At 38.6% G+C, this 22,796-nt stretch overlaps 1 non-coding gene and 1 pseudogene across 1 annotated transcript; one reads left to right on the forward strand and one right to left on the reverse strand.

Moving 5' to 3' along the window:
- Positions 1-12,310: 12,310 nt before the first annotated feature.
- On the forward strand, positions 12,311-12,382 carry LOC122035558 (annotated as a pseudogene).
- Positions 12,383-22,305: 9,923 nt separating this feature from the next.
- On the reverse strand, positions 22,306-22,411 carry LOC122035515. The gene has a single exon (XR_006127064.1). It is a non-coding gene; the product is annotated as a small nucleolar RNA R71 (small nucleolar RNA).
- Positions 22,412-22,796: the final 385 nt, after the last annotated feature.

The following is a 22,796-nucleotide window of genomic DNA, read 5'->3' on the forward strand; positions in this document are numbered from 1 at the left end:
TAAGAGTACACACTTCCATAATAACTGAGGTCTTTCTTCCTTTATAAAGTCAGTATAAAAGAAACGACCTCTAATGGTCCTACTCAATACACTCTAAGTGTACTAGTGTAATTATATAGTTAAGATAAACTAATACCTAATTACACTACGACCTTCCAATGGCTTGTTCCTTTCCATTTTGGTCGTGAGCTACTGTTTATAATTTATAAGGTACTGATAACATCATCTTCTGTATGTGACACCACATACTATGTTATCTGCAATATAAATTAATTGAACAAATGTAGATGATTTGACCAAATGTGATTCTTTATTCAAAATAAATGTTTACAAAAGCTTAGGCTTTCAGTATACACTCTAATACTTCTCACATTTGTACTAATGTGTAGGCGCTGAGAAATACAGGGCATTGACGAAGGGCGAGGTGGACCTACGCGTAGGCAATGGAGCACGGGTTGCTGCTGTTGCTATAGGAACTTATCATCTATCTCTGTCTTCTAGGCTTGTATTAGAATTAGATGAATGTTGTTATGTGCCTGCTTTAACTAAGAACATAATTTCAGTTTCTTGTTTGGACAAGAAAGGTTTTTCATTTATAATAAAGAAAAAATATTGTTCAGTTTATTTAAATGATATGTTCTATTGTAGTGCACCTATGATGAACGGACTCTATATTCTAGACCTTGACAACCCTATCTACAACATAAGTACCAAGAGGTTCAAGTTAAATGACATGAACCAAACCTATCTCTGGCATTGTCGCTTAGGTCATATAAATGACAAACGCTTATCCCAGCTCCATAAAGATGGTTTGCTTGACTCATTTGATTTTGAATCATATGAGACATGCGAGTCATGCCTTCTATGCAAGATGACCAAGACTCCCTTTAGTGGACACAGTGAGAGAGCGACTAACTTGTTAGGTCTTATACATAGTGATGTATGTGGCCCTTTTAATGTCACTGCTAGAGGTGGTTATAGGTACTTCATTACATTTACTGATGACCTCAGTAGATATGGTTATGTGTACCTGATGACACATAAGTCAGAATCCTTTGAAAAGATCAAAGAATTCAAGAATGAAGTACAAAACTAGCTTGGCAAAAGTATTAAGATACATCGATCAGATCGAGGTGGTGAATACCTTAGCTATGAGTTTCGTGACTATCTAGCTGAGTGTGGGATTCTATCTCAACTCACTCCTCCTGGAACACCATAGTGGAATGGTATATCTGAAAGGAGGAATCGTACCTTATTAGATATGGTACGATCTATGATGAGTCATACAGATCTTCCTATGTATCTTTGGGGGTATGCTCTAGACACAGCAGCCTTCATTCTCAATCGAGTTCCATCTAAGGCTGTAATAAAGACACCATATAGGATATGGACTGGGAGAGATGCCCACGTGTCTTTTATGAGGATTTGGGGTTGTGAGGCTTACGTTCGACGTCAAGTCTCGGACAAACTAGGACCCAAATCTGACAAGTGCTATTTCATTGGATATCCCAAGGAAACGAAGGGATATTACTTCTACATTCCCAGTCAACACAAGGTAGTTGTCGCTAAGCCTGGGGTATTTCTAGAAAGGGACTTTGTTTCTAGAAAAACTAGTGAGAGTACGTTCGATCTTGAAGAAGTTCAAGATGTGGATCATAGCACTGATGTCTCGATGGAAGTTGAACTGGAACCACAAAGTGTTGTGGATGATGTTGTTCCACAAGGAGTTGAGGAATCACAACCAGTTCAAGTAGACCTACCTCTTCGCTGATCTGATAAGGTACGTTGTCAGCCTGAGAGATACACATTTCTCTTATCTAACCATGATAATGTTGTGTTCATTGAGGATGAGCCTACCTCCTATCAGGAAGCTGTGATGAGACCTGATTCCAAGAAATGGCTAGAGGCCATGAGATCCGAGATGGAATCCATGTACACCAACCAAGTATGGACTTTGGTTGATCCACCTGAAGGGGTCAAACCCATTGGGTGTAAGTGGGTCTTGAAGAGAAAGACTGACATGGATGGACTTATTTATAAGGGTCGCTTGGTAGCTAAAGGTTTCAAGTAAATTCATGGTATTGACTATGATGAAACCTTTTCTCCAGTAGCGATGTTTAAATCCATTCGGATCATGCTTGCTATTACAGCGTACCACAATTATGAGATCTGGCAGATGGATGTCAAAACCGCGTTTCTGAATGGAAACCTGCTCGAGGATGTGTACATGACACAACCTGAGGGTTTTGTAGATCCACATCATACTAGCAGAGTATGCAAGCTGCATAGGTCCATTTATGGACTAAAGCAAGATTCTTAGAGCTGGAATCTTCGATTCGATGATGCAATCAAACAGTTTGGTTTCATCAAGAATGAAGATGAACCTTGTGTCTACAAGAAGGTTGTAGGGAACACAGTTGTCTTCCTTATATTGTATGTGAATGACATACTAATCATTGGGAAAGACATCCCTTTACTGCAGTCTGTCAAGACTTGGCTAGGGACTTGTTTCTCAATGAAGGACTTAGGTGAAGCATCCCGCATTCTTGGCATATAGATCTATAGAGATAGATCTAAGAGGTTGCTTGGCCTAAGTCAGAGTACATATATTGACAAGGTACTCCTACGGTTTGCCATGCAGAACTTCAAGAAAGGATTTCTACCGATGTCTCATGGCGTGAGTCTTTCGAAGACTCAAGGCCCCTCTTCTAAAAGGAGAGAGACCGCATGGATCAGATCCCTTATGCCTCAACCATAGGATCTATCATGTACGACATGTTATGTACTCATCTTGATGTCTCGTATGCTTTGAACATGACGAGCAGATACCAGTCAGATCCAGGTGAAAGTCACTAGATAGCAGTCAAGAATATTCTTAATTACTTGAGAAGGACTAAAGAATATTTCTTGATATATGGAGGCGATGATGAGCTAGCTGTAAAGGGTTACAGTGATGTCAACTTCCAAACTGACCAGGATGATTATCGATCGTAGTCAGGGTTCGTGTTTTGCATAAATGGTGGCGCTGTGAGCTGGAAGAGTTCGAAGCAGGACACAGTCGCTGATTCTACAACAGAGGCCGAGTATATTGCTGCATCAGAAGCAGCAAAGGAGGCTGTTTGGATCCGCAAGTTTATCACTGAACTTGGGGTGGTTCCTAGCATCCCTGACCCTATTGAGCTCTATTGTGACAACAATGGAGCAATAGCACAGGCTAAGGAACCTCGCTCACACCAGCGGACCAAACACATACTACGACGCTTCCATCTCATTCGAGAAATTATCGAGAGAGGGGATGTGAAGATTTGCAGAGTACCCACAAAGGCTAACATTGCAGATCCCTTGACCAAGGCTTTGGCACAGAGAAAGCATGATGGTCACACTAGGTCATTAGTCCTTAGAGCCTACACAGATGAGCACTAGTGCTAGTGGGAGATTGTTAGTTAGAGCCCTAGAGCCAATTATTTGATGATTGTTGTATGAACTCGTTGTATCATATTCTTGTATGTAAATAAAGGTATTTGTTTATGGTTATTATACTTACTTGTATTGGTGCCAAATAACTAAGTATAATACCGTCCTTGAGTAGAAGATTCTTATCCATATCAATCGATTTGTTGAATCGATAGTGAGATGATATATGGAACACTAATCTTAATCATTCCTAGTCAAGTATTAACATTAAGGGACAATGTTAATGCGACGAGACTAGCATGTAGGTTAACTCGATGACTTGATCTCACAAGTCATGGATATGGAGATCTCAAGTTGACACATGGGTATACATTGGAGAATGTATACTGAATGACCGACCATGAGAAAGTATCATGGATCGTTATATGAGTGTCATATACTTTCTCATGTGGCTATTAGTATCCTTGGACCTGAAGTCAACATGGTTCCCTACATAAGGAGTTATGTACTTTGGCTTCGTCAAACGTCACCCGTAACTAGGTGGACTATAAAGGCGATTACTGTATATGTAACAAATTATGCGGAGGGATGTGAGAGATGTAGATGAGATCTATCCCTCCTATATGACAGAAGTGACATCGATATTCTTGATAGAGTGAGACCACTAAGTGCATTGCCATGCCCAAATGAGTCAATATGAGATATAGAGCTCATTTGATTGAGTGAGTCTACTTGGGATTCAAGATTTAGATTGATTAGAGGATGACACGGTCTATGACTCATATTGATCAATCTAGATGTCAAGGATAGAAGGACACTTGTCATATATTGTGAAGAGTCACAATTAGTAGTCACAAGGTGATGTTGGATCTCAACATTCTTATAACTTGGGTAGTAATGATGTGTTGCTAGATACCGCTCATTACTTATGCTTCTATATGGGTTTAGGAGCATTGCCAATATTATAAAAACCTATAGGGTCACACACAAAGGGCAATTAGATGGAGATTAGGTTCATTTGATGAACTTAAAGGATTAGGTCCATGTAATGAACCAAATTGGATTAAGAGTAATCCAAATTAGGCTAATTGAGTTGGACTCAATTTGATTCATGTGTAAGATGAGTCTAATTTGGACTTAGACTCATTAAATTAATTTAATTCAATGAATAGAGATTCATTAAATTAAAATTGACTTGAACCAATGGTTAGATTAGATCAACCATGGGAGAAAAGTGGTCAAGTTTGACTTGACTTGAGAGGAAGATGAAGGGTCAAGTTTGACTTGACCATTTGCCACCTCATTTGTGAGTTGGCATTAAGTGGCCCAATTATGATGTGCCATATCATCAAGGCTAGCACATGTGTGTGCCACCTCATAAGGGAGATCAAGAGTTGTGACTCTTGATATCCCATAGAGGTTTAAAAGCCTTCTTGAAAAGTGGCCGACCACTTATGTCATTGTGTGTGAGTTTCATTTTTGTTGTAACTCCCATCTTCTTCCTCCTCTCATCTTCTTCTCCCTCTCTTCCTCCTTGCCGTGACCATCAAAGGTGCTAGCACACCTTTTGTGTGGTTTTCTCCATCTCTTGCTTGTGTGGATACACATAGAGGAGTATCTACTTTGATACTCTCGAGATCCGGCGAACCTTGGACGAGCGGGATTACGTGAAGGGCTTCGCATCAAAGGTAACCTCTTTATCTTGTAGATTTAAAGTAGATCTAGGCTTAGAAAACATGTATATGAAATTTTATTTCTTGACACGGATCCGTCGCATGGGAATTTCGGGGTTTCCGCAACGTAAAAAGTGGTTTTTGCGGCCCGAAAAACCCAACAGTCAAAGCCCTTAAGAAAGTGACTAACCTGAGTTCCTTGACTGACCAAGTCCAAGATGAAACCTCAACTCAAGTCCAACAACTTGAGGAGAGAATTTCATATTGAAAAATTAAGTCAAGGAACTCAAGGATATAATGGAATGATTTACTTTGGGTTCTAACAACCTTGATCTAATTCTTGGAAAATAAAGGGTCGTATACAACCGATCCGAACTCGGATATAAGACTAAATATTGATTTAGATCTTACTTGTCTTTAGTGAATCAAACCAATAGAAAACTTGTCCAAGCATGGGTCCCTAAGTGTAACTTGACTTATCAAGTTGGACTTAATGTTAAGCTTCTGCAAGTGCACGGATACGTCGTCAGTAATAAAAGATTATCGATCCCATGAGGACTTATTATAAGCACTAGCGATTGTACACGTAGAATTAGCTAAACCACCGATGGTTGTAGGTGAACTATTTCTTAAGAAGAAAAGAACTTGGGAAGTAGATGTGAGAACTAGTGAGAGAGAGAGAGAGAGAGAGTTCTACTCGGCTTGGGAAGAGCTCTAGGAGTTCGATTTCGTTGTGGTGGTAGTTGATGTATCATGTTCTATCCTTTCCTCATTGTCAATCAACACGTACTCGTCGGAAGTTCAAGTTACTACCCTTAAGCACTAAACAGAGAAGATTCTTGTGAAATCCGGTTACGGTTAACCCCTATCACTAGGGCACCTCGGTAGATCACAAGAATGTGAATCTGATCGGTATCATTAAGGATAGAGATAGGAGTTAGGTTTGGTTTCCTACTTCCTTGTGTCGAATTGCCTCTCATTTCAAGGGAGTATCTTAGATGTCTGTGAACGGGTTACCCCTGTCACTAGAGCCCCTCGAGTATACAATCTAAGATCCTATCTTTACAAAATTAGCAATTCCTACACAATCAATTAATATGACATGGTAATCTGAAACAAGTTTCATGTATATAAAATAGAAACAAAACAAGTGAAATCATTCAATGAGAAAAAGACATAAACATGAGTCTTACATCAATACCTATCCACAACTACTCCATGATCCTAGAACAAAGAATCTGCTCCATAGACGCGGGAGAAAATCCCGAAGACATAGTATAATTAGACATATAATCCCAAACAAGAAGAGAGAGGGAAAAGAGATGCCTATTCAATGTTGTCCAGTGATCTCTGGATCCAATCCTTTGCTTCTGGAGTTGATGCGGTGATGGAGGTGATCTCGGATCGTCGAACGGAGGTCCGGGATAATGTAGAATGACACCAAGGTATATCTCTCTCTAATGGCTTGCCTCCCTAGGAGAAGGGTTAAATGACCCTTTTTATAAGCTAGGGCACGGGCGCCACATGACCCTTGCCACGGTCGTGCGAGATCCGCACGACCAGCTCCTCCCTCTCTTTGGGTGGAGTGGCACAACCATTGAAGATCCGCATGGCCAACTTCCTCTTCCCTTCGGGTTGAGTGGCATGACTGTGCGAAATCCGCACGACCGTGTCTTCCTTTAGCTCGAGTCTGCATTGCATGATCATGTGAGGTTCACACGGTCGTGTGCGTCTTGGCTACTGATCGTGAGGCATGACCATGCGAGGTTGCACGACCGTGTGCTGCTCTCTCTCGGGAATGGCCACACGGTTGTGCAATGTTGCATGGTCGGTGTAAAGCTCTAATGCGTCGACAAACATTGTTTTCGCTCCAAAAGTTATCCCTGTCAACACAAAACCAAACAAAGAGCAGATCTTCGACAAAAGAGTAATTAATGCAGAATAAATAATAGGAGAGATGATCATGTAAAGAATATATGCAAATTAAGCAAGTGAATGTGTGTTAAAACATGCATAAACGATCATAATATCTACGCACATCACACTCCCAGACTTGAACCTTTGCTTGTCCTCAAGCAAAACGCTGCAATCTATGTCCATGAGTTCCTATAGTGTATCATAATCTCTATTGCATTCGCCTAACTCTATCAATTAGTTTCATTGATAAGCATGATTGTGGAATAACCCAAGTATGGCCTAAGCATAAGTTCTTTATGCTCGGTGCAATAAGTGACTCAAACTCTTCAAGTTTCAATTTTCTGTCCTAGTCAAGTCATCATACAATTGAGTTCCTAATGTTCCCGGTGATAGACACTTACCTGCCACACACATGGTTCATTTTCCTTAAATTACACAAGGTCTCAAAGGATACTACTCGGAATCAAGAGAAACATAACATTTATTTTCTTAGTAACCTAACTCGGTCTCAAAGGGATAAATTGTTAGTTTCCACTCATGACAACTATTTTTTATCCCTTATTCAACTCTCTCTCTCTCTCTCTCTCTCTCTCTCTCTCTCTCTCTTTTAGAAACAATAGAAGTGTAGCACTACTCACAAATGCATGATGCAATTGTTGGGATTTAGATTTTTCCAAATGAGCTTCCATGATCCGAGGTCATCCAGTAACCAAAATATAACTAAGGAATCCCCATGGGAACACAAGTACTAAACAAATTGGATGAATCATAACTATTTCAAAATATTTCCACTATTCAAGCTTAAGTGAAGTGAAAGTAAGATCCTTAAGGTTAGGCCAAGACTTATACTAAATTCCGTACAATACTTAGCTTATTTCATGCTACTAAAGATAGAGAAAGGAGATACACCAAACATACTCACACTATCTCTACAACACATGAACTAAGAAAATACATGTGCTAGTCATTTTGCTATCGGAAAAGTCAGCAGAAAAAGTAGAAGGTTTGATGCTCTCAAGTATGCCTCAAAACTATTTTTTTTTCAAAATAAACACGATGAAAAACTACAAGTAAGAAAAGAACATACAATATGAGACTGAAAGATAAAATGAAATTCAAGTAGATAAAGCAAACTAGATAAATATGCAGAAAGAAAAAGGAAAGGACTCGACTCAACTCAGGTTGTGCAAACACAACACCCCCCAGACTTAGACTTTTCATCGGCCCAATGAAAATCAAAATAGTGGCATGGGAGGGGGATATGGGGGGTCCCGCCGTGTGTCAAAGGAAAATCTAGGCATACTAAGGAGGTGGCCAATGTGCTCATGATATTGGTAAAGAGCGTCTACTTGTTGTCTAGTAATATCTATATCATCCTTGAAATTCTTCATTCTTTCCTAGTCAACCTCATAATCCTGAACAAATCCTGTCACCTGGCTATGAAAGTCGCTAGTAAATTGGAAATGGCCCTACACCTCTCTAAACTGGTCGTCAGATAACATGAAGTGACCCTCCAACAATTGTTGTTGGGTAGTGTGCTTCTCATGAAGCGAGTCTAAGGAGGCACGGAAATCAGAAAAATCAAATCTGGAAGGTCTCGTACCATAGGCAAAAGAGTACCTAGCGGGTTCCGGATATCCAGAGGGTTGCAGGAGTCCTGATGACGAGGGCTCTTGGTGGTGCTCAGTATTTTCTACAAGGGAGGGAACAAACTTGGGTACTGAATCAACTATCACCCAGTTCGCAGGGTTGTGAACTGAAGTGCGCTCAGGACAAGGAAGGGCTAATGGGAAACCATCGTTTCTAGGAAAAGCAAACTCATTCTTATCCCGACAGATCATCTTCATTGCAAGGCAAGAATCGATGTCGATCTTATCATTACCATGAATGACCTCCAGCCTGTCAAGGTCACAACCAAGATTTATTGCTATTTGGGTGATTAAACCACCAAACACTATCATCCCCGAAGATGCTTTACCTGCTCTCAATAAATTTTGTAAGAAGTGAAACCCAGAATCAAAGTCGACTTTATTTAGCATCACCCAAAGAGAATAAAGCTCCACTTTCCTAACAACCCCATCACTCTCACCTCGACCAAAGATTGTTGTGCTCATCACACGGTGAAGGTATCTAAAAGTGGGGTTTTGCATGTGGGATGCCTTTGCTCTAAAGGGTTCATAAGGGTTCTTTGATCCAGTGATTGTAGTACAAAATTCATTCCAGTTAATATTGCTATCAAATCCACAGGCACCACCTGTAGGTAAACCAAAATAGGTATTAAAATCACTAAACACCCACCGAATTTCCTTGTTCATCAACCTAAAAGTTATGACCCCTATGTAGTCATCCTCAGAAAAAAATTAACATCAATTGAACTTAAAAACTCAAGGACTAGGCGGGGGTAAGTCGGTAAATGTGTGTACATAATGTCATTCCAATCTAAAGAGCTAATCATCCAATCTATGTCATCTCTAATTCCTAACCTATCCATGGTAGTTGGATCCATATAACTAGTGCACACGATTTTTCTAACAACAAGAATATCATATCTAGCTTTATGTTATTGATATCTAAAAATAGTATTAAATTCGTTGTTGTTACCTTTATTGTGTGCCACCCTTTTGCCTTTGCCCTTGGAAGAAGAAGCCTTTCCTTTGCCTTTATCTCCTCCCGGTGCATCTCCTTCGCTAGATCTGTCGCTTCCTCATCGAAGTCTCTTCAAGATTTGACACATGATATGCAAGGTGAATTGGGTGGAGGTGGATCTTGGGGATAGAAGGGGTGGATCTTGAAGATGGAGGAGGAGAAAGAAGAAGAATAGGGGAATTGTTCCTCGCTTTTTGGATTTGGGATTCGAAGAAAACTTAGATCTAGATCTAGATCTTGGTAAAGATGAGTCTTAGATGTAGGTAATGAAGGTTGATGAGGCGTAGTGGGGAAAGAAAGGATTTTGGGAGAGAAAGAGATGGAAATTTGGGCTTTTTAAGGTGGTTGGCGGCGCACATGAGTAAGGTACGACTGTGTGCTAAAGACAAGGTTTGGTGACTAGGTCACCACACGGCCGTGCAAGTTGGCACGACCCCTCCTTTCTTCCTCTCGGCTAAGATCACATGGCCATGTCAATCGACACGGCCTGTGCATTCTTGTTCTCGGGTGGCTTCACACGGCCGTGCCAGTTGGCACGGCTGTGTGTTGTTCCTTCTCTACATAGGTCACATGGTCGTGTGGGATCACACGGCCTGTGGCATTTCATCCTCTGCTAGCTTCACATGGCCATGTGGAATCACACGCCCGATTCCCTTACGCATGTAGTGCCTCGCCTTTCTCCTTTTTGACCCCTCCGACACCCCCACACCCATGAAATGATCTCGGCTAGCTTGTGGAGGCTAATGCACACCCTGAAAATAAAGACCTAACAATAAAAATACTTGATTGAACTAACTAAAAAATATATAGAAGGCATGTGGACTAAAACCATGGAGGCATGACTCTCCTCCAAGGGTTAATGCTCTAGTTTGCTCTTTCAGTTTTGCTCGTGCAGGACAAATATACTTCTCATTGCTTGTTGGAGGAAACCTCTCAAGCTTTGCCGAATCACGCATCATGTCTGGCGGCCTCCCATGGAAACTACATTCCTCAGCTTTGTGTATATTCGATTTGTTGGAATTTCCCTGAGAAGAAGAGATGTAGTCAAGCGAAACAGATAAATCAAATTCTAACCTTTCTTTACCGATCACCAGGGATAATTTGTGACTTTTCACATCAATGAGGGCTCCAGTGGTGGCAAGGAATGGTCTTCCAAGGATGATTGGGATCTTGGGATCCTCCTCCATATCTAGGACAACAAAATCTGCGGGAATGATGCATCCGCCTATCTCTACTGGCACGTTTTCCACTATACCAATTGGGTATCTACATGAATGGCTAGCCAATTGTAGTGTCATAGTAGTAAGTCTGATATTCTGGAGTCCTAGTTTTTTGCATAACGAGTATGGAAGTAGACTGACACTCGCTCCCAAGTCCCAGAAAGCTCGGTGTATGAGCTCAGAGCCTATTTTACATGGTATCGAAAAACTTCCTGGATCCTGGAGCTTCGGGGGAATGTTTGCCGTGAGCAGAGCACTGCACTTCTCCGTCAATGCAACAGCCTCGAAATTGCCCTTCTGTCTTTTGTTAGATAGGAATACCTTTTAAAAATTTGGTGATCTTCAGCTTTTGGTACAGTGTGTCTATCAGAAGTACTTCAATGCAAATTTCTTTAATCTTCTTAAGGAATCGATGGAACTCTTCATATTTTTTGGGATGTTATTAGCTTTTGGGGGAAAGGAATCGTATGGTTTTGTGGGGGAAGTGGAAGAGTCCCTTCAAATTTCTTGGTAATCTCCCCCCTATCCTTGTTTTGGACCAAATTAGGGATGAGAGGAGAGCGCTCTTCATCTAATTCAATTCCTTTATGGGTAGTCATCTGGAGATCTCCCAAAGTCTGTCCGCTCCTTAGCTCAATGCGGTTACAATGTTCCACCGGGTTTATGTCAGGCCCTGGAAATGCTCCTAGCGTTCTTGAAAAGGACTGGGCTATCTGGGGGATCTGACTATCTTGCATCTTTTGATGCTTTTCAGAATTCTCCATTCTTTGATTCAATTGCTTAATTTCGTTCTTCATTTCTTTTTGCTCCAAGAGAGCTTCTTCAAGCATCTTTTCAATTCTGGATAGTTGAGAGAATTATTGTTGTTGATGAGTCTGTTGTCCAGATTGGTAGCTTTGTTGCCCAAGTTGGTGGCTTGGCTTTGCTGATCCGTGATCTTGATTTCCCCGGTAAGAAAAATTTGGATGGTTCCTCCACCCAGGGTTGTATGTGTTGGAGTAAGGATTATTTTGCCTTTGGTTATATCCGACAATCGCATCGCATTGCTCAAGTTGGTTTATTTGTACTTATATTGGCCCTAGGGGGCAAGTATCTTGAGCATGATCCTAACTTCCACAAGTTTCGCATACACACACTATTGCATTGGCTGTGTTGCTCCCCATGGTCTCAAATTTCTTGGTCAGAGCATCCAGCTTTGCAGACATGAGTGTTATTGCATCTACGTCAAATTTTCCTGATGCCTTGACTAGATACCCAGGGAAGGAACCTCCAGATCTCTCAATTGCCCACTGATGATGGTTCTGGGCCACATTCTCTATTATCTCTTCAGCTTCATCAAGGCTCTTGTTTTTCAATGCTCCTCCTACTGCAGAATCAAGGGACACCTTCGTGTGATAGTTGATTCCATTAGAGAATGTGTGTAGCACCAACCACTTCTCAAGGCCATGATGGGGGCACTATCTCAGCATACTCTTGAATCTGTCTCATGCTTCGAATAACAATTCTGAGTCTATCTGTTTGAAGCTTGCAATTAAATTCCTCATGTGCGCAGTTTTACTCGGCGGGTAGAATTTGTCCAGAAATTTCTGCTCACACTGTTCCCAAGATGTAATGTTGTTTGCTAGTAAAGAATTAAGCCGCTGCTTGGATCTGTCCTTCAGGGAAAATCCAAAAAGAAGTAACCTTACTGTTTCTGGCGGGACCCCATTCACTTTCATAGTGCTACAGATCTCATAGAAAAGCTCCAAGTGACGATTTGGATAATCGTGCGGTCCTCCTCCAAATTGATTTTGCCGGACCATGCGGATTACTGCAGGTTTGATTTCAAAATTGTTGGCTTCATTTGGGGGTCAGGTGATACTAGATCATAACCCTCGTGCATAAGGTGTTGTGTAGTCCTTCAAAAGCTTATCAGCCATTTTGGAAGTTTCTTGTTCTATTTGGAGTTTTTGCAAGTTTCTACTCCTCAGGTAAGTTCTATCAATTTCTGGATCGAACGGTAGAAGTTTTCCTGAAAGATTAGCTCTTCACATGCAAGAACAAGATATTCAATAATCCAAGTATAGAGTAAAAGAAAGAGTTAATTTTTTTTATGTTTTAATAGAAATGTAGAAAGTAAAGAAAAAATAAAGAAAAACAAAGTCTAATCTAATCTAATATGATTATCACTAATGTTATAGACGCAGTCCCTGGCAACGGTGCCAAAAACTTGTTACGCTTCAGCAAGTGCACGGATACGTCATAAGTAATAAAAGATTATCGATTCCATGAGGATTGGTTATAAGCACTAACGATTGTACACGTAGAATTAGCTAAACTACCGATGGTTGTAGGTGAACTATTTCTTTAGAAGAAAAGAACTTGGGAAGTAGATGTGAGAACTAGTGAGAGAGAGAGAGTTTTACTCGGCTTGGGAAGAGCTCTAGGAGTTTGATTTCGTTTTGCTGGTAGTTGATGTATCATGTTCTATCCTTTCCTCATTGTCAATCAACACGTACTCGTCAGAAGTTCAAGTTACTACCCTTAAGCAATAAACAGAGAAAATTCTTGTGAAATCCTATTATGGCTAACCCCTGTCACTAGGGCGCCTCGGTAGATCACAAGAATGCGAATCTGATCGGTATCATTAAGGATAAAGATAGGGGTTAGGTTTGGTTTCCTACTTCCTTGTGTGAAATTACCTTTCCTTTCAAGGGAGTATCCTAGATATCCGTGAACAGGTTACCCCTGTCACTAGGGCCCCTCAGGTATACGATCTAAGATCCTATCTTTATGAAATTATCAATTCCTACACAATCAATTAATATGACATGGTAATCTGAAACAAGTTTCATGCATATCAAATAGAAATAAGACAAGTGAAATCATTCAATGAGAAAAAGGCATAAACATGAGTCTTACATCAATACATATCAACAACTACTATCTGATCCTAGAACAAAGAATCTACTCCATAGACATGAGAGAGAAACCCGAAGACATAGTATAATTAGACATATAATCCCAAACAAGAATAGAGAGGGAAAAGAGATGCTTATGCAATGTCGTCCAATGATCTCCGGATCCAATCCTTTGCTTCTGGAGTTGATGCGATGATGGAGGTTATCTCGGTTCGTCGAACGGAGGTCCGGGACAGCGTGGAACGGCACCAAGGTATATCTCTCTCTGACGGCTCGCCTCCCCCGGAGAAGGGTAAAAGGCCCCTTTTTATAGGCTAGGGCACGGGCGCCACACGACCCGTGCCACGACTGTGCGAGATCTGCATGGCCAGCTCCTCCCTCTCTTCAGGTGGAGTGGCATGGTTGTACGAGATCGGCACGACCAACTTTCTCTTCCCTTCGGGTTGAGTGGCATGGCCGTGGGAGATCCACACGGCCGTGTCTTCCTTCAGCTCGAGTCTGCATTGCACGGTCGTGTGAGGTTCACACGACCGTGTGCTTCTTGGCTATTGGTCGTGAGGCACGGCCGTGTGAGGTTGCACAACCGTGTGCTGCTCTCTCTCGGGAATGGCTACACGGCTGTGTAGGGTTGCACGGCCGGTGTCAAGCTCCGATGCGTTGACAATCGCTATTTTCGCTCCAAAAGTTATTCCTACAACAACAACAACAACAACAACCAAGACTTTTCCCACTAGGTGGGGTCGGCTGTAGGAATCTTTTTACGCCATTGAGCTCTATCTCCTATTATATCATCATCTATATTTAAATAAATTTTATCTTGTTTTATTGTCACTAACCAAGTCTTTTTTGGTCTTCCTCTTCCTCGTTTTATATGCATGTTTATCATAGTTTCACATCGCCTAACTGGAGCATTTATTGGTCGTCTAAGTGCATGTCCGTACCATCTTAAACGTGTCTATCTGAGTTTTTCCTCAATAGATGCAACTCCTACTTTTTCTCTAATGCTCTCATTTCTTATTTTGTCCATCATCGTATGTTCACACATCCACCTTAACATCCTCATCTCTGCAACTCTCATCTTCTGCTCATGTGCTCGAGTCATAGCCCAACATTCAGCTCCATATAACATAGCAGGTCTAACTGCGGTTTTATAGAACTTACCTTTAAGTTTAAGAGGTACTTTACGATCACATAAAACACTCGACGCTCCCCTCCATTTCACCCATCCTGCTTGTATTCTATGTAAGACATCTCTCTCAATCCCTCCATCATTTTGTAAAAATGATCCTAAATATTTAAATCTCTCGATTCCAGGCAACTCGTCCTCTCCTATCTTAACAATTGTTTCATTACTCCTAATATTGCTAAACTTAAATTCCATATATTCCGTTTTTAATCTACTAAGCTTAAAACATTTCCCTTCTAGTGTTTCCCTCCAAGATTCTAGCTTAGCATTTACTCCTTCACGTGTCTCATCTACCAAAATAATATCATCTGCAAACAACATGCACCACGGTACTGTGTCTTGAATGTGTGCAGTGAGTTCGCCCATAATTAATGTAAAAAGATAGGGACTTAGAGCTGATCCTTTATGTAACCCTATCTTTATTGGAAATGCTTCAGTTACTTCGCCTGAAGTCTTTACTCTGGTCGTTACATCCTCATACATATCCTTAATTAGTTCAATATATGTTACGCTAACACCTATCTTTTCTAAAATTCTCCAAATAATTTCTCTTGGGACTCTATCATATGCCTTTTCTAAGTCAATGAATACCATGTGTAGATCTTGTTTTTGCTCCCGATATTTTTCAATTAATTATCTAAGAAGATGTATAGCTTCTATTGTCGACCTTCTAGGCATGAACCCAAATTAATTTTCTGTCACTATGGTCTCCTTCCTTAATCTTTTTTCTATTACTTTTTCTCAAAGTTTCATAGTATGACTCATTAGTTTAATGCCCCTATAGTTTGCACAATTTTGTACGTCTCCCTTATTCTTATATAAGGGGACTAGAGTACTTATCCTCCATTGATCAGACATTTTTTTTGTTTTCAATATCATGTTAAATAATTTTGTAAGTCATTCAATACCTTGTTTCCCTAAACTCTTCCATACCTCTATCGGAATATCATCTGGTCCAATGGCTTTTCCATTGTGCATCTCATTTAAAGCTTGTTTTACTTCTGAAGTTTGAATTCTACGATAAAAATTAAAATTTCGATGTTCATTTGACCTAATTAAATTACCTAAGTTAAGTTGGTCTCCTAAACCTTCATTAAAAAGTTGATGAAAATACCTCTTCCACCGCTCTTTTATTTCTCTATCGCTTACTAATACCCTATTACATTCATCTTTAATATATCTTATTTGGCTAAGATCTCTTGTTTTTCTTTCTCTCACTTTAGCTATTCTATAGATGTCTTTTTCCCCTTCTTTTGTATCCAATTTTTGATATAACCGTTCAAAAGTTTCATTTTTTGCTTCACTCACTAATTTCTTAGCTTCTTTCTTGGCTATTGTATATTTTTTAAAATTTTCCTCATTCTTACAAATATATAATTCCTTATAAGCTATTCGTTTTTCCTTCACTTTCTCTTGTACTTTCTCATTCCACCACCAAGATTCTTTACTTAGCGGTGCATGCCCTTTTGACTCACCGAGGACACTCTTAGCAACTATTTTCAATTTTGATACCATCTTATCCCATGTTGTATTAGAGTCATCATATATTTCACCTAATGCTTGTATTTCTACCTTCTCTTTAAATATATGTTGTTTCCCATCCTTTAACTTCCACCACTTAATTCTAGGAATTGTATATATTTTCTTTCTATTGATACTATGTTTGAGGCGTATATCCAACACTACTACCCTATGTTGGGTAGTTAAGCTTTCTCCAGGGATGACTTTGCAATTTTTACAAATCTTTCTATTCTTCTTCCTAACCATAAGAAAGTCAATTTGTGATTTATTATTCCCACTTTCCAATGTGACTAAGTGTTCTTCTCTTTTCTTAAAAAACGTATTAGCTAATATAAGGTCATATGCTATTGCAAAATCTAATATAGTTTTCCCTTCCTCATTCCTCGTTCCAAACACATAACTCCCATGTACTCTCTCATATTCCTCATTTTTCACTCCGACATGCCCATTTAGATCACCTCCTATTAAAATCCTTTCATTTGGTGGAATATTTTGTAATATTTCATCTAAGTCCTCCCAAAACCTTAATTTGGTAGCTTCATCTAATCCTACTTGTGGTGCATATACGCTAATTATGTTCATAGTTTCTTTCACCACTATTATCTTAAGGGTTATAATTCTATCCCCTTTTCTAACTAGTCCTACAACTTCATCCTTTAACAAACTATCTACAATAATACCCACTCCATTTCTTGCTTTACTCTTTCCAGTGTACCATAACTTAAAACCCGAGTTCTCTATCATCTTTGCCTTCTCACCTGTCCATTTTGTCTCTTGTACACATAAAATATTAATTTTTCTCCTAATCATCATATCTACTACCTCCATTGATTTACCAATGAGAGTTCCTATGTTCCATGTTCCAAATCTTAGATTATTAGTTTTCCTATCATATTTGTTCTTATCTAACCTATGGTGTGAGAACTCTTGCCTATTTAACACTACACCCAAGTTCTCATGGAGATGTAGCGGTCCTTGCTGAGACGTTACAGTCGGACCCTGTAACGTGAACTCTTGCATATTTATCACTACACCCGAGTTCTGGAGATGTAGCGGTCCTTGCCGAGACGTTACAGTCGGACCCTGCAACGCGTTCCTTCCGGGGAACAACCTAGCATTAACACAATAGTTTAATGGATTCATTCATGAAATATTTGCCATAGTTTGACGCTGGTTGGCAACCTAACGCAACCCTCCTCCTTTATCCGGGCTTGGGACCGGCCATGACCGGTCATCATGGGCGGAGTTTCCAAAAGTTATTCCTGTCAACACAAAATCAAACAAAGAGCATATCTCCAACAAAAGAGTAATTAATGCAGAATAAACAATAGGAGAGATGATCATGTAAAGAATATATGTAAATTAAGAAAGTGAATATGCGTTAAAACATGCATAAATGATCATATTATCTAAGCACATCACTTAATCAATATTAGATCTCCAAAGATCAAATCCATTACTTAATATATCTTATTGAGTCTATGATCTAGGAGGAGCTAATATAAAGACCATTTTTACTATTAAATAGATTTGCTTGATTGTTTGATTTACCGCTTTCTTTATTTCTATTTAGGTTAGGATAGTAGATTATGATAGATAAGGAAATAAGCTTGATCGACACTTGATAATTAGACCAAGAATTCTCAGAAAGAAAGTTAAATGTTTAATTTTCTTAAAAGATTTTGTCTAGAAGTGGTTGTTGCTCTAATACCCAAGAAGATTTCGTGTCTCACCATAGTTTGGAAGTCAATTATCGAAATGAATATTTAATCAACTAACTATTAAATCGAAGTCTAACTCAAATATAAATCAATCCTTAGATTTCAATTTAAATTGTAGATAAAATGAACCACTCACAAAATCTATACGGTTCCCTATTTGAAAATCTAGAAAAGGATGAAATAGATTTATATTAAAATTGAGAATTAGACTTAATCAAACTCAATCAACCTTAATCAAACTTAAACTAATTGAGTTAATCAAATTTAACTCAAATCTTAGTCAAATCTAAATTAATCAAACTTAACTCAAACTTTCACAAACTAATCAATCAACATAATTTTAAAACTATTAATTTTCAAAACCTTAAATTAATTTTAAAAACGTAAATTAACTTTAAACCTAAATTAATTTTCAAAATATAATTCTATTTTTTAAAACCTAAATTAATTTTTAAAATCAAATTAATTTTTAAAATCTAATTAATTTTTAAAAATTACATTAATTTTCAAAACTTAAATTAATTTTTAAAACTAAGTCTTATCTAAATAAATTTTAAACTTAATCCAAAATTTAATTTAATATAATTAACCTAAAAGGTTTAGATAAAATAACTATGTGAATTCAAATTAATTAACAAACCTAAATTTTACTCGAAACAAATCTTATCATTAGTTAAATATATTCTATATTATATGAATTATGCATCTCTCAAAACAAATAAGCCTACCATGTTTGAAAATCTAAAATAGGTGAGATGCTAGGAAAATAGATGACTATTTTAAATATATTTTTAAATTTATTTTTATTTTTCCATGCTTGGACACTAGAATTATAATCATGCCTAATTTTAAAATTAATTACCCCCTCAAACTTAAATCAATTACTTAAAAAAAGTCTAAAGGTATTAATCAAGGGAGAGAGAAAAATGAGGTTAAAATTTAAGTATTTTTAGTATTCGCAAAAGCTAAGTATTTTCAAAGGAAAGTTTCAATCAATTTTTTTAGAGGCTAAGCTTTGCAAAAGCTAAGTATTTTTTTAAAAAAACAAAAGAAGAAAAGCTAAGTTCTTTTTTTCAAAAAAAAAAAAGTTAAGTGATACTTTTCAAGAGGAGTTTAAAGTTAAAATATTTTTTGGAAAAAGTTTAAAAGTACATTTTTTCAAATTTAAGTACTATTTTTACAAATTAACATCTTTTCTCTCTAGTAGATATTTTTTTTATATATGTCAAAGGGAGAGAAAAATATGTTAAAAGTAAAGTAAAAAAGTTTTAATTGAGAAAGAGTAACAAGCTTACTTGTTATTTGTCCTACATATCTTACTTTATTATTTTGAATGTTTTTTACTTATCTTTGAACTAGATTGCCAAAAATCAAAAAGGGAGAGATTGTTGGTGTTGGAAGCACTAGCTAATCAAACTTATGTTTTAATATTTGGAAAAGTTCAAAGTTAAGCTATGTTTTGATCTAACAAGTCTAACCTAGTGTGCATAAAAGTCCTAAGTGATCTTAGGAAATGTGAAAATCCTAGTTGAGGCTAGGCAATGAAGTTTTGGTCATGGGACTAGGCAAAGTCTTAGTAGGTCGAGGACATCGAGCAAAAGTCCTAGGGTCAAGGACACTAGGTGAAAGTTCTGAAGTTTCAAATGCTAAGAAAAAATCTAAACAGTTTGGAGGACCAGTTAGGTAAAAAGTTAAAACTCTCTTGAGAGGAGTAGGTGAGGATGTATTCCCTATTGAGGGAATAGTAGGCGTCAATTCGACCTAGAGCTTCCGAGATATCTGAAAGTCAGAACTAGATAGTTTGGAGATTGTCAAATTAATAAATACTATGTTTGTATTATACTAACTCTATTTTGCAGGGTATCTTTGTGTATTTAGATTAACTTGTTTTGCAGGAGCTGAAACACACAAGTTAGCCTCTGGTGAACAATGCTCGAGGCGCCTCAGAGCTGCTTGGAGGTGCCTCAGAGCTACTTGGAGGGACCTTAGACCTAGTGGAAGGTTCTCTAGATGAGCTAGAGGTGCCCTCGCATAGATAAACCTTACGTATAAGGTTTTTGCGATGGGGAGGTGATGTGCGTAGATTATGTACACTTTTATATACCTTTGGACGCACATCTACTTGTATTTCATTAGCATAATCTATTTTTATTGCACCATATTTCATTAGAATATCATACTTTCATTATATTCTATTCGGAGATTTGTTCTTTGCTTGTTTTTTATTGACAAAACGCTATTTGGAGCAAAAATGGAGCAAAAATACACACAGGAGCTTGCGTCGTGTAGGCCATACGGTCGTGTGGCCATTATCTTGCTTTGGTGGTGCTAATTGGCATGGTCGTGCCAATGTTCCAGAGGTAAGGAGGATCACGACCGTGTGACCCACACGACCGTGTCAATAATCCAGAGGCAGAGCAAGGCAAGGTCGTGCCAAATGGCACGGCCGTGCCATTTCTCTAGAGGCCGTGTCAGCTCCCTGTCTCCAAGAAGCACACAGGCATGCCAAATGGCATGATCGTGCTAAGTTTCCAGAGACGCAGAAGGCGATGGTCGTGTGAATCCACACGGTCGTGTAACCTTGCTAGAGAAGAAGAGGGCCATGGCTGTGTGAGCCACACGGTCATGTGACTCAACCTGAGAGGAAGCTGTGAGAGGAATCTAGGGTTGTAAGTATGTTTTATTTTATGTTTTGGATTTGTTCTTCCTTTTCAATGGAGTAGATCTCCAGATCTAGGATGTTGGAAGTATTTGTGATGTGATGGAGATGTAAAACTACGTAGATTTGTCATGTTTCTATTCAATGACTTGTTAATGCCTTGTTAATGTTTGATGATGTGTGTGTGTGAATGATTATATATATCTTTTGCATATTTTATCAAATGGTTGTGGAGAATTGTTAATCTCATATGGGGGATACCCTAGATCGTATGACCGAGAGGTGTCGTGACAAGGCTGCCCCCGCTAACGGACGTCTAGGGTATCACCTTGAAAGGAGAAGAAAATCTCCACAAGGAAGTAGGGGATCAGACATAATCACTATTTCTATCTCTATGTTATTGTGTGTTAGTGTGTTTCTATATTATATGAACGAGGGGTGTCATGACAGGGCTGCCCCGCTAATAGACTTCATAGGAATCACTTCCATTTAGTAGCATAGGACATAAAGTAGGAGATCATACTGGCTTATCCACTATAGGGGAGAGTCAGTAATGAATCTAACTTCCTACAAGAGCATGGACATAGAGGATAGGAGCTAAGAAATCTATGTAACATCGCCTAGCATTACAAGGAAACTGAAATCCTAGAATCTATCATTCTCCATCCTCCTAGCTCAACCCCTCTTTTGATCCATTCTCTCTTTTCCCTCTTCTCTTTTCTTACTCTCTTTTCCCATAAATCTTACGTTTGTCTAGATAATTAGTCGTGCAAATTTAACTAGTGCTTAATCAACAGTTCCTATGGATTCAATATTATTTATATTACTGAGGATGTAACCGTACACTTACGATGGCGTAACAAGTTTTTGGTGCCATTGCCGGAGACGGTTTTCGATTAATATTAGTTGATTAGCATATGAGTTACTTTAGACATTTTTCTTTTTCCTTTTGCCTTTTCTTTCTTGTTTTCATTATGCACTTTCTTTCTTGTGAATTAAATCTGCATTTTTCTTGTCTTTAATTCTTCATTTTTATTTTTTCTCATAATTTTTTTAGATATCCATGAGCACTAACATGTCACGCGGGTCCTTAAGAGATTTTTCTGCACCCATTTTTGTAAGATTTTTATCACCCATTGTGCAACCTCATATTGAAGCAGAAAGTTTCCAACTAGACCCAGAGTTAATTTTCATGATACAAGGTTACAAATTTGGAGGAGAAGTATCAGAAAGTCCTTATTTGCACCTTGAGATATTTCTAGAGCTTTGTGATATGGTGGACTGTGAAGGAGTGTCAGCTGATGCAGTTCGATTGATGGTATTTTCTTTCAGTATCAAGGATAAAGCAAGGACTTGGTTATATTCTCTCTGTCCTCAAAGCATCACAAGTTGGGAACAATTGGAGAAGAAATTTCTGAATCATTTTTTCCCTCCAAGTAGAACACTTTATATGAGGAATTGTATTACAAATTTTGCTCAGGAATATGGAGAATCATTATTTGAAGCATGAAACAGATTCAAGAGTCTACAAAGACAGTGCTCTCATCATGGTTTGGAAAAATGGCTGACCCTACACATATTCTATAGGGGAGTTTCTTTCTCAGATAAGTGTTTGTTAGATTCATCAGTTGGAGGTTTTTTTATGAATAAAAGTGTGGATGAAGCATATACGTTAATTGATCAAGTGGCATTGAACCTCCATGAATGGTCGAACAAAAGTTGGATGGAATCTCCATCAAAAATTCAAGAAGTGCAAGCCATAAATATAAGAGAGCCTGTCAAACAAAATGCAGTTCAACCACCCAAAAATGTTGAAATTCACAAGTCACAGAATGAGGAGTTCAAACATTTGGGGACAAAGATTGAAAGCATAGTTTCAAAATGATTCAAAGAAGACCTTCCTCCTACATAGACAAGATCTAGTGTAAATGATAATGAT

The sequence above is a fragment of the Zingiber officinale genome, chromosome 11B (assembly GCF_018446385.1).
Source record: "Zingiber officinale cultivar Zhangliang chromosome 11B, Zo_v1.1, whole genome shotgun sequence".
Lineage (NCBI taxonomy): Eukaryota > Viridiplantae > Streptophyta > Magnoliopsida > Zingiberales > Zingiberaceae > Zingiber > Zingiber officinale.